This window comes from Cibotium barometz, chromosome 20 (assembly GCF_041138505.1).
Source record: "Cibotium barometz isolate CiBa-2024 chromosome 20, ASM4113850v1, whole genome shotgun sequence".
NCBI classification, from domain to species: Eukaryota; Viridiplantae; Streptophyta; class Polypodiopsida; order Cyatheales; family Cibotiaceae; genus Cibotium; species Cibotium barometz.
Window position 1 is genome coordinate 44,837,614 of NC_141065.1, and position 9,181 is coordinate 44,846,794.

At 38.4% G+C, this 9,181-nt stretch overlaps 1 long non-coding RNA gene across 1 annotated transcript; it reads left to right on the forward strand.

The window, feature by feature from the left end:
* The first annotated feature begins 5,873 nt into the window (after window positions 1-5,873).
* Window positions 5,874-8,976, forward strand: LOC147627921 (uncharacterized). Its single transcript, XR_015268391.1, has 4 exons — window positions 5,874-6,020; window positions 6,177-6,277; window positions 8,774-8,851; window positions 8,939-8,976. It is a non-coding gene; the product is annotated as an uncharacterized LOC147627921 (long non-coding RNA).
* Window positions 8,977-9,181: the final 205 nt, after the last annotated feature.

Genomic DNA, 9,181 nt, shown 5'->3' on the forward strand with positions numbered 1-9,181 from the left:
AACTCTACAAATTGAGGCATAGCCCTAATGAGAATTTGCTGGTTTTTGAGTATCCATGCCTACATTAATCTATGTGCTAATTATTCACTAATTACGTCTTAATCATTTGCTAATCACTTTGTTAATGATGTTGATTCTAGTGTTTGATCCACCATAGCTCATCATTTTGCTCAAATTTCAACATGGTATCAGAGCCATGTCTAGAATCAATTAGGTTTATGAGCCCATTAGTTAATTAATTAGGATTAGTAGATAATTAGCAAAAAATCAAATTTTTAGTGAGTTTTCACTTCTCCCCTTCACCCCCAGCCAGTGGAGGATCTCTAGCACCTTGCACACATAAAATTAGGGCACAAGCTTTTAACACAAGCTAGCTAACATCTTTAGCTTCAAGCTCATCAAGACGGCGTAGCAAACCGCCAAGTCACGAAGGAGATTTTGCGTTTTCTGCCGGTACCTTTTTTCTCTGCAGATTTTGCCATTGTTACTTCATCAAGTCAAATCCTTCTAATTCCTCTTAGCCCAAGGGGTAATCAAGCATGCTCTACAAGATGGTGAAGACAGAAATCAATTTCATCAAGTCTACAGTGAGATCCAAGCTCTTCATCAAATCTGCAGGTGACTTTGGTAAAACAGAGATTAAGCTTTCAATATTTGGTCAAATCTTGTGTTTCTTGGCTTAATCCTCTACTAGACTCATTGCTATTGATGCCTTTGAAAGCATTTGAGCTCATTTGAAGTGGAAAGTACCAGATCTGGACTCCCCGCAAACTCTATTTTTTACACACAAAACAGAGCATTAATTTGCTAATCAGTGATTAATCAGTGCTAATCACTATATTTTGGTGTAATTGAGGGTTCAAATTAACCATTAGGTATCCGATACATATCCCTAAAGCTTCACTATATTTTGGTGTAATTGAGGGTTCAAATTAACCATTAGGTATCCGATACAGATCCCTAAAGCTTCAGATTGCAAATCGGAGTTGGTTTGATACTCCAACCATCCCGTACAAATTGGTCACCCTTAATTTAATGTAATTTTTGGTGATTTTATGCTGATAAAATTGTTGTAATCATCTATTAAACACCAGATTGAGTTGTAAAATGGTAGACACTGCCCTTGAATCTTGAATTTGGATCAAGAGGTAAGACCCCCTTCACATCACCATGAGTTTAGCATAGGAAATAGCCAAATTTAATGGGGAACAATTTTATACATGGCAGACAAAAACCATGTATTTGCTGATGAGGAAAAATCTGTGGGGATTAGTTGAAGGGAGAGATGAATGCCCAGAGAGAGGGGAAAATGAGTGGAAGAGCAGGAATGAAAAAGCATTGGGACTTATTGCACTCAGTTTAAATGATGAAATCATTCATCATATCATAGGGATACAATGGGCAAAAGATGCATGGGATGAACTCAATAAATTATTTGGTACACAAGCAAAAAATTCAAAGATAAATCTGTTAATGCAATTCTACAAATTGGACATGAAGGAAAGTGAACCTTTAATCACACACTTGAACAAATATAAAAGCATTAAGCAACAGCTGGCAGCTATTGGCAAAAAGGTAGAAGATGATGAAGCATTAGCTGTACTTCTGAAGAGTGTGGATAAAGGAGATTATGAAAACATTGTAGCAACACTAAAGAATGTACCTGAATTGAAGATACACGAGATAGAAGCAGCTCTACTAGAGCAAGAGAGCAGAGGCAAAGAGAAGAAAGGGCTCAACTCAACAGCAGGAGAGGAAAAAGCATTCTTCACCCGAGGAGGATTGTCTCGAGGACGAGGACGAGAAAGAGGCAGAGTAGGAGGGAGGACCTTCACTTGCCACAAATGTGGAAAGCCAGGACACATGGCGAGAGACTGCTACAGCAAACCCAGTGAAGAAGGAACGACATCGGCAAACTTCATGGAGGCTCCAAGGGAAGTGGAGTCGGATCATCTTTTCTGAGAGAGAGAGAGAGAGAGAGAGAGAGACCCCACAACCCAATGTAACCTGTCCCAATAAAGTAAAACCACCTCTGAGCCACCGATGATGTAGGCCACGTGGTAGATGTATGTGTGAGCACTTTAGTCAAGGTCGCGAGCACTTATAGTAGCCTTGGACACATAGAGAGAGAGAGTGTCAAGGACTATAGAGTTTAGGAACTTGAGGCACTGGTCGCGGGCTATCAAGTAAGAGGGAAACTTGGTATAGGGTCCAGGTGTGCTAGGATTATTCACTTGAGGGGAGGTGTTGAAATATACAAGTGAATAGGGTGTGTGTGGGGAACAAGCCCTTGGTTAGAGGCTGTAAAAGAGGAGATGTAATTGTGAAAGAACCTGTGAAAAGGTGAGAAGAATCTACTGGGAGAGAATAATGGGTAGCATGAGAGAATTTAGGAGTGTGGAGATATTCTGGGAGATATTCAGGGAAAAGAGAAGAGGTGGAGAGAATCAGGCAAAACGTGGAGATATTTTGGGAGTGAATCATGGAGAAATCAATGGGATTAGATGCTTGATGTAAACTCTATAAATTGAGGCATATCCCTAATGAGAATTTGCTAGTTTTTGAGTATCCATGCCTACATTAATCTATGTGCTAATTATTCACTAATTATGTCTTAATCATTTGCTAATCACTTTATTAATGATGTTGATTCTAGTGTTTGATCCACCATAGCTCATCATTTTGCTCAAATTTCAACAAAAACAATATCTAAGGCAAAGTGTTTGTACCATGATAAATCATGTAGACTAAAACAAGTAGATAAGAATAATGGCACTTTGAAGAAGCCTTAGAAGAAGGAGTGCTGAGGAAGAATTGGATATGTTTGTGAGGAATAGAAGAAATATATATGCAAAGATAGAACATTCCTTAACATCTATTAACAATGGAGCATCCTGACATATGACTAGTTAAAAAGGGATGGTATACCTCTCTCAAGCCTGTGGGGTAGCCCATTGTGGTAGCAATCAAGGACGATGCCAAATGCCGAACCATGATGAGTTTAGATACCATTTCTTTTGTTTCTGGTGATTTTAAGAAGCTGTTCGATATCCTTTATATGCCGAGACAAATCTATTATTGGTTGTTGTGGCCATCGGTGATTATGACTTGAAGGTTCTCTTTGATAAGGCTGCTGGCATAGGTCATCAACAAGAGGAATCTATTGTGATTTGGAAACATAGATCATCATTACTTGAAGGATCACTTTGATAAGGTTGGTGCAATCATCACAAATGCTAGCGGTAATGTTGTTGTTGGGAGAGAAGTCCAGCACAACAACTTATATGAGATGTTGACTTTTACAATAATGCGATTCAATGTTGGGATAAGTAAGCTATCATTAGGCAAACTATGGACTTTAATTTTCCCCCCTTAAGCATTTCCACACCTCCTCTCTCTAGAAAAATGAGCTCATGGTGAAAGTTTTACAAATCAAATCATACGTTGGCGGATATTTCACATTTGGAATCTACTCATCGAGACCTTTCCAATGATATATAGCATGATGGGAATTTTTTATTATTCAAGAAGTCCTCAAATTAGACATGATGTGGCAACACAACAACTTATATGAGATGTTGACTTTTACAATAATGCGATTCAATGTTAGGATAAGTAAGCTATCATTAGGCAAACTATGGACTTTAATTTTTTTCCCTTAAGCATTTCCACACCTCCTCTCTCTAGAAAAATGAGCTCATGGTGAAAGTTTTGCAAATCAAATCAGGTGTTGGAGGATATTTCACATTTGGAATCTACTCATCGAGACCTTTCCAATGATATATAGCATGATGGAAATTTTTGCCACATCATGACTAATTTGAGGACTTCTTGAATAATAAAAATTCCCATCATGCTATATATCATTGGAAAGGTCTCGATAAGTAGATTCCAAATGTAAAATTTTTGCGAACTTTTAATTTGATTTGTAAAAAAATCTCCATTAGCCCATTTTTCTAGAGAGAGGTGTGGAAATCCTTAAGGGATAAAAATGAGAGTCCATATTTCACCTAATGGGTATGAGAGATATGGGCATCTAAGCTTTGTACTCTTAAAATAAATGTAAAGGTCTAGGATTATGACATGTCTACTAGAATTTTCAGAGATTTGAGTTGTGTGTAAAGATTATATGATCAACAATTATTTCTTCTTACAATGATTAATTCTTCTTAATCTCTTATCAAAAGCAAATCCCATGTGTTTTATCCTCTTGTAAGTGATTGCTATATTTTTTTACTTTAATATGTTTTATCCAAATCGCCCAATTCGAACGGATGAACCTTACCAACATTCCCCGTATGTTTCCGTTCACATAATCCTGAGTAGGAAGATTTTCTTCCAACAAAGAATTGCCCTCTTGTTTGGAGCTGCAAGACTGGCAGAAATTCTTGCTTCTCCTGAGCCTTTCATCTTTCCTTCCATGAATTATGATCTCACCTTTGATGTGTTTATCTTTATCTTAACCTAGGGAGAGAAAGGGAGGTGAGGAGGCTGTGAGGTTTCATACAAGTGTGTTTTGATTCTGAGAAGTGACCGAAGTCAAAACCCCAATTTTGTGTCACATCTTTTGGTGGAGATGATAGGCAAGTTTTACTTAGAATTATTCTATTTTAACCTCAAAGTCCCGCATGATTAAAGGAAAGTTATTTTGAAATAAGTAAATTTTTCTTGTTGTTGCTACTTATCTTTTATATGTTGGTCCTGGGTGGGATGTGGTGGAAGTTGCAAACATTGGTTTGTGCCGTTGGCGTAGATCCATAAATTGTATCGTCGTAACACCATCTCCATGTGTGTGCGCCATACAAGGTAATTGGACTGGTTGAGACGCTCGATTTGAGCGCGATGACTCGAGGCTGCAGCAGCGGAAACTTGCACCATCACCGTCCGGATCAGCAAGGAAACAAGATTTGTCGCGCCGCAGCAACAAGCGCGTCGGGTTTTGTTGGTGAGAATGAGGGCTTACTTCAATTAAGGTTATGAAGTAATGAGTCAAAGGGTGAATTATGCGCAGCAAGGGAGCGTGAAGTGAATATGTGCCTGGTGTAATTGCGCCTTCTTACAATAGGACTGCGCCTATCTCCCTCACAATAGGGCTGCGCCTATCTCGGATACCATGTGAGAGTGAGAGAAGACTTGTGTGTTGTGTGTTGTGTGTGTGTGTCACTGTATGTGTGTGTACTGTATAGAGAGAGAGAGAGAGAGAGAGAGAGAGAGAGAGAGACACGATGCACAGAGACGTATTCGATTCAGATGTGTCGTTTGATTCATTCATTTGATTTATATTGAAAGGTTCATTTGTGTCATTTCGACATTAGATTATGGTTGTGTTGTTTTATTCACTTGCGTTCATAGACATGATAGTTCCGTGATAACCTCAAAGGCTCAATGTATACTCTATTTTCAACCACCACAGGTTAGTCAAGGCACGTTTGAATGCAGGGAGCAGCACACGTATCCATATGAGCCTACAACCACTTGTTCATTCTCTGCGCTAAAGTTCTTTTGTTCGTCGCATTGGCCTTGAATCAGAAAAAACACCTAGAGGCTGGCATGTCTTTCCAAGTTGCTCGTTGGAGACTCGTCATTAAGTTGATGGTTCCGTTCCTGCTTGTGTGGTTCGTGACAGTTCCGTGCCGTCTGATAACCTCAATGTATACACAATTTTCAACCACATGACAGTTCCGTGTGCCGTATGATAACTCAATGTATACACAATTTTCAAACACATGACAGTTCCGTGCCGTATGATAACCTCAGTGTATACACAATTTTCAGCCAACAGGTTGCCTTATCTCTAGTCAAGGCACGTTTGAATGTAGGGCAGTGTTCACACTAAAAACTCAAACTCGGAGATTTAGTGTCAGGTAAAGTTCTTTTGTTCGTCGCATTGTCCTTGAATCAGAAAAAACACCTAGAGGCTAGCATGTCTTTCCAAGTTGCTCGTCGGAGACTCGTCATTAAGTTGATGGTTCCGTTCCTGCTTGTGTGGTTCGTGCTGACGTCGGACACTCAGTTGGGAGGCATGTAGATTCCAAACAAATTTTGATCTGAATCTTTATGGTTTATAAACCAAAACCGCCACATTAATGCACGCAAAGGCCTCTTTTAAGCCTCTTTTTGAGTGTGTAAAATGCATCGCTCTGCTAACTACTGCAGTCTTTGCATTTGGACTGCAGATTCAACTGTACCTCCCAATTTACAATACATGCAGATAAGAAGCAACTCGGCCTCAAGAAGGATGGGGACTACTCGTCGAAACGTATTAAGCTTTCATGGGGTATGGTATCGTGAAAACCCTAAGGGTACAAAATGACTCTGATTCTGATGTGATGTATTTCTACTGTTTAAGTATTTCTAAGGATAGGAACTACTTTCACACACGAATCGATTCTCTGATAATATGAGAAAAATGTAAGGAGGAGGATGACTTTGAGCTCCTTGCAAGCAAATACACACACATAAGAGTAGACAAGCACACAAGAGAGATGGATGGGACTGAATTTTCTTCTCTTCTCTCTATAACCATAAAACTAAAGGGATAAGAGTACATACTATAAGGCAAAGTACTCTCCTACCATAATATACAACGATCAGTCTATAGTGTCAATGCAACTATATGTGTTGGCACTATAACTATTTATAACTCTAGTACACCAAAGTGGCCATCACACATAGCTTGTAAATCATTGGTGGCATATCACGCATAATCTCACCAACCATGCCAGTGGTGTAAGTATTGATTTATTAGTCAGGCAAGTCATCAATGTTTGTAGTACTAGTTGAGCTGGCATCAGTATAGACATTGATATAGGCATTGATGTAGATGTCAATATAGACGTTGTTATAGGCGTCGATATAGATGTCGATTTAGGCATAGGTAGTTGCATAGTATCACAACGCATATCAGAGCTCATACTAGTGCCTATACCGATGCTATAAGGAAAATGTTTTTTGGTAGAATAGTATTTCTAACTATAGATTATAGTTGGATACACTATTCTATGCTTTGATAAGAGTATAAATGTCCAACTCTGCTCATGGTTCAAATAAAAGTTTCATTTTATATTTTACAAGAATATAATTATATATTTGCAAGATTACATCTGGGTGTTGATCCAAGGCATAGATAGCAACACTATGTATATACCAAAACATCATGTGTACAAGTCCAAAGAGCATGCCAAAAGAGTTGTGTAGAGATAGTAGGGCACTACTAGTCATTTGTTAGGTTGAGGCATATCATCCTACATCAATGCATACAAAAGAAGAAATTAATATACAATGCAAACATGGCAATGTAAATAAGTAGATGGATGCAAATAGTAGTAGGATACTTACTGCATTCATTACCGCTTTCCAATTGAAGGGCATGCCCTCGGACTCAAGTTACTTTGAGGAGTGCCTTTGTTCCAAACTTATAGCCATATTTCTCCTCTTTCGAAAATGTGGGATGACCTATAGCCATGCTCTCCTACATTAATGAATTCCAAAAGGTTAAATTCATGCAACTAATGCACATCATAGACGTAAAATTACAAAGCTACACAATTTTTTTTTACGAAGTACTCACAAAAAGACTCTAGCCTCCACTACCAAGATGCTATTGAATGTATCTATCAGGTGTTTCTCTATACCTTGCCTAGATCATCTGCCAGACTACTCCTCATCTAGCCAAATAGGTTTTGGCTTCCCGTGCCTTAAAGCATGCCTTGCCTCACATCTACGCGATGCCATGGTTTTAACCATGACATGGTTGATCCATTGATTAGGCACTACTTCACATGTGTGGGAGTGTACTCGCTCTTAATTTTTAAGATGATGAATTTCTTTTTATCCTACTCTAAGACTTCCCACTTGTTTTTCACCGCATGCGGGTATATGTGCCTTCATCTCCTTCCCTGACTCATCCTGCATTGCCAATATATTGCGCACGTGATAAAATTTCTTTGTGGATGTTGTGTCAGGAGTGTAAGGACTCTTAGGTTTGCATGGTGTACTAGATGTGGAGGAGATGGGTGGGTGCTATCTATGCCACTATCTATCTATGTATGTGTGTGTGTGTGGGTGTGTGGTATACATGCATACATACACACACACATACATACGTACATATATGTGTGTGTGTGTGTGTGTATGTGCATGTGTGTGGGTATATGTATTATATATATATATGTGTGTGTGTGTGTGTGTATTATATATATATATATAATATACACACCCACACACATGCACATACACACACACACACACACACACACACATAATATATATATATCTATATATATAATACATACACCCACACACATGCACATGCACGATATATATATATATATATATAATACATATACCCACACACATGTACACACACACACATACACACACACATATATATAATACATACACCCACATACATGCGCATGCACATACACACACACATACATAGTCTATATATGTGTGTGTGTGTGTATGTATATGTGCATATATATGTGTGTGTGTGTTTTTTATGTATTATATGTATATGTGTGTGTGTGTGTATATATATATATGTATGTGTATATATGTGTGTATATATATATGTGTGTAAATGTATATATATATATATATATATATATATAATACATACACACATACACATACACACACATATACAATGTGTGTGCATACATGTGCACGTGGACACACACAAAGTAGTTAGTAATGGAAAGCTTGGAGATATTATTAAACGTTTTTCTCTCTTGAGAAGAAGCTAATATTTAGTATGACAAAATAACAGCATATGTTGCGGCATCAACAACAACTAGGGAGTCCGGGAGCTCCAGATCATAACGACCCACCTCGAAGATAAACAAGGGTACTAATGATCTACTTCGTACATAAAATAAGATGCCTGCTAAATTTTCCTTTCAGAAAAAAACTAATGATCTACTTTGTAGCGCAGCACACGTATCTATATGAGCCTCAAACCGCTTATTCAAGTTTGTTCGTCGCATTGTCCTTGAATCAGAAAAAGCACCTAGAGGGCAAGCATGTCTTTCCAAGTTGCTAGTTGGAGACTAGTCATCATTAAGTTGATGGTTCCGTTCGTGCTTGTGTGGTTTGTGCTAATGTTGGACACTTGGTATAGAGGCATGTAGATGTTAAATTAATGTATCTCAAAGTGTGGTGGTGGTCGGCCATCTCT